This window comes from Thamnophis sirtalis, unplaced genomic scaffold (genome assembly GCF_051295495.1).
Source record: "Thamnophis sirtalis isolate CommonGarterSnake01/CBP01778 unplaced genomic scaffold, rThaSir2_p1.2 scaffold_6, whole genome shotgun sequence".
Taxonomy (NCBI): Eukaryota; Metazoa; Chordata; class Lepidosauria; order Squamata; family Natricidae; genus Thamnophis; species Thamnophis sirtalis.
Window position 1 is genome coordinate 72,464,343 of NW_028261386.1, and position 3,836 is coordinate 72,468,178.

Here is a 3,836-nt window from a genome sequence, read left to right on the forward strand (position 1 = left end):
ATACACCTATGTATAGGAACAACACACTTTTATTTTCTGCAAAAATATATGAGTGATTACTTGGAACAGAGTGGCTGGTACAAAGCTTGGAATAAAACATAGTCCCAGAATTTGGTACTTTCCTATTTGTAAGCACAACATTAGGGTCCCACAACACTGATTACAGCAGTACTGTGAGCAAGCAGTACCTCCTTTTACATTGAGGTGGATCTATTTCTTACGCTATTTTTTTTTACAAGAAAAGGAGTGACAAGCCTTGTAATCAATGCCAGGAAACACAGAAAAGAGTCTTTACAGGGGAGTATGGAAGTCTTTGAGGTAAAAGAGCAGGCTATGCAACCTAATAGGTTATTATCTCTCTTTTAGCCCAAACAAATCTAATTAACTTCAAAACTCCACAAAGTGGGGATTTAGAGGAAAACATTTAGCCCTTTTCTCTGTACCAATTCCCAAATTAAACTCACCTCTCCTTCACTTCCTGGCTGAGCATCAACTGCTTGGTGTGGGATGAAAGCCATCAGTCAGAATGGTCAAGGAACTGATCGTTAATTTTTCCTGCAGAGAAATTTTAAAGCAATGGTGGGTTTCTTTAGCCTCTAATCTATTTTCATATCTAAAAAATGCACAGTTAGTTTAGGGGAAATAAAATATTTTGCATTAACCAAATGAAAGTAAACTAGAGAAAGACATGCTTTCTCTTTATATAATATTGTAACACATAAGCCCAGATACATTCAATAAAAGGGCCTCAGCAGATCAAAGATGAAGGGGGAAAGTATGGAAGATAGCTCTATTGCTGGCTAGCAATTGTAATCAAACCTCCAGTCAGAAGATGTGTATCATTGAACATTAACTGTGCTATTGGATGTTGAAAGCAACTATGTGAAGCTGGAAAAGAATATCTATTTCTTTTGCGTTATAAATTAGTTATGGGGAGGGGGAAAACCTCACTTTCACACACATATATAACAATGTGCCCAGTTCATGGAGCTCCTGTACACAATTCTACCATAAAAGGGAAAGAGGTTGATCAGATAGTCATTTCAATATTCAATTTTCATCCTTGGAGGTTAAGTATGATCTGTGAAACAGCCTACTTCTGTGGTGGAGAACCTATGGCACACTTGCCTGAAGGGGCATGTGGAGCCATGTCACCTGGTATGCGTGGCATCACCCATTCCTCTTCTGGGTTTCTGGTGTGCATGATGATCAGCTGGCCTTTGTGCATGTGGCAATACTGGAAACTGGAAGTGCTGGTCTTCTGTTTTCTGGCATAAGCATGCACATCAGACAGCCGATCATCATGAGTGCTAGTTACCGGAAGACTATCTGGCCGGCACATGTGTGCGCACTGGAGTCCAGATGTTTATTTTCCTGTGTGCACATGCCCTCTGGACAGCTCCTCTTCCAGGTTGCAGCCGACGTGTGCATGCACACACTCCTTTTTCAGCAGTACTGAAAAGGTTCGCCATCACTAGCCTACTTACTAAAAATGGGAAGGGAAGGAAATTACGGGTCAAATTTAATTTTGCTTCTTGATAACATAATTTTTAATGAAGTGGACCTCACAAAACACCCATTTTTAGATGGGTGTTACATAAATCTGGCTACATGGTTTGGACAACACCGCATTAGCTCATCAAAAACATCAGGAGGTTATCAGCTGAACTACTTACACAAAAATGTTAAATACATCACAAAAATTGTAATAAAACAGGTTTTCAACTCTACAGTGTGGTGACCTTGTAAAATTTCCATTAAGACTGACCTCATTAACTTGACATTGATACTAATATCAATATTAATGTCAATATCCCTATGGATTACACATTCAGGAATCTGCTGTAAATAATACAGCTTAGAATTTTGTTATCCAGGAAACACCCTGAAAGTAATTTCATTTGAGATGGGTAGCTTTGATAATGAAAAGTATAAATTGCTTTACTTCGAACTGAAGACATAAGAAATATGATGTGCCTCTTGAATGTGGATGGTGAACTACGACATTCGGAGAGAAGTCATCTTCTTGTTTAAGGTGCTTAATAAGAATAATGCTAATTTACACAGATAATTCAAATCAGTTGCACTGTCAACATTGGAAGAGTTGAAGGACTGGGTTAGGGACAGATCAATGAAAAACAACTATATGTGGTTGCTAAGAGCTGACACTGACTTGAAGGCATGCCATCAATTTAAAAAAGACTTTCCTGGTTAAAAGGCATCAACCACAATCATAAAGTCACTTCTGCTTAAAAGTGAATGGATGACGCAATATAATTTTGTGGCCAAGAGTCTTACCAAATTGAATAGGAATATGTACACATAAGAGTTTGCTTGACCTTACATATTCTATCACTATATTATTATAAAACATAATTATTCACATCAATTGTATTAAAAAGGAATAAATAGAAATGCACATCTTCCTTGGGTGTTATTTTCAATACTGAGCAGCTAAATCTGTGCATCACATTTTCCCCACTCTGCCTGAAAAGCAGGGGGGGAAATGAAGTTTTGGTTCATCTCTCAAACATTGATCTGAGTAAGGAGCCATAGAAGTGACCTTGGAGAAGACATCCAGGGGTGTTAAAGGACAACCACTGCTGCAGATAAAGCATGCATCAAGTCCAGGATGATAGGAAAGTCAGATAGATTCTGATTCTGATCTTTTCTGATTCCCTAGAGCAGTGTTTCAGAACACTGCTCTAGGGAATCAGAATTCTGATCAGAATCAGAATGCTGGCTGGGGAATTCTGGGAGTTGAAGTCCAGACATCTTCAAGTTGCCAAGTTGAGAAACACTGCCCTAGAGTATACAGTAAGAGGAAGGGAAGGGAAAACATAGGGAGATTGGAAAGTTCTGTTAAAATAACCTGTCTCGGTAAAGTATAATGCTAGTCATCCTGTGGAGTCAGTTTCCTTCTTTGTCTATTTTGTAGGTCTCTAGAGCTCAATTATATCCCAAATGACAGCATGACAAAGATTTTCCCCCTTTTCTCAACATCTGTACTGCATAATGAAGCTCTAGGTATATTGCCATAGCATATCTCTGTGGACCAAGATACCAGCAACACACTATCCATGGGTTCTTTGGCTTCCCAGCAACCCTGCCCAGAGCCTTTGAATCCTGCCTATTCATACATTGAGGCTTTTAGGCTGCTTTATCTGTGGATAACTTTTAGGAGCAGACCCTCAAATACAATAAACAAAGATTAATCCAATAAACAGTAAAAACAAAGCAAAGCAAGTGGTGAATTAGCACCATTTCCACCCCACTGAGAAATATCGCTTAGAAAAAGCATTTATTTCACTGCAAGCACCACTGTCTCAAGGATGAGCTGAAATAGCCAAGTCTTGGCAGTTTTTCTAAATGCCATCATGGTGAGTGCAGACCTGATCTCAGGTGGGCCAGTTTTCCAAAGAAAAATCAGTAATAGAAAAGACTCACCCTCACTGCCCCAAGAACATGCATTCAAAAGAAATGCAGAGGATGCCCTCCCTTACAGATTTTATTGAATGGACACAGATGGCTTAGAGAAGGCTGTCCCAATGATGCCTAGTGTTTGAGCCATATAAGGCTTTGAAGGTGACAGCCAGCATTATAAATTCCAGCAGGGTATAATAATAAATCATGTGATTTAATTACACTCTTAAGATCTCTGTTCCTGTGACTTCTTGGTTGATTTGGAGTATTTAATTCTTGAACTAATTAATTTGTTTCTTGAGATCTCTGCAACATTTAACAAAATCACATGATGCATCCAGTGCTGGAAAAAAAACTGAGGACTCCTGTTCTGGATCTGAAGTAATTAGGAAAACTTTGAATCAGACCTGGGG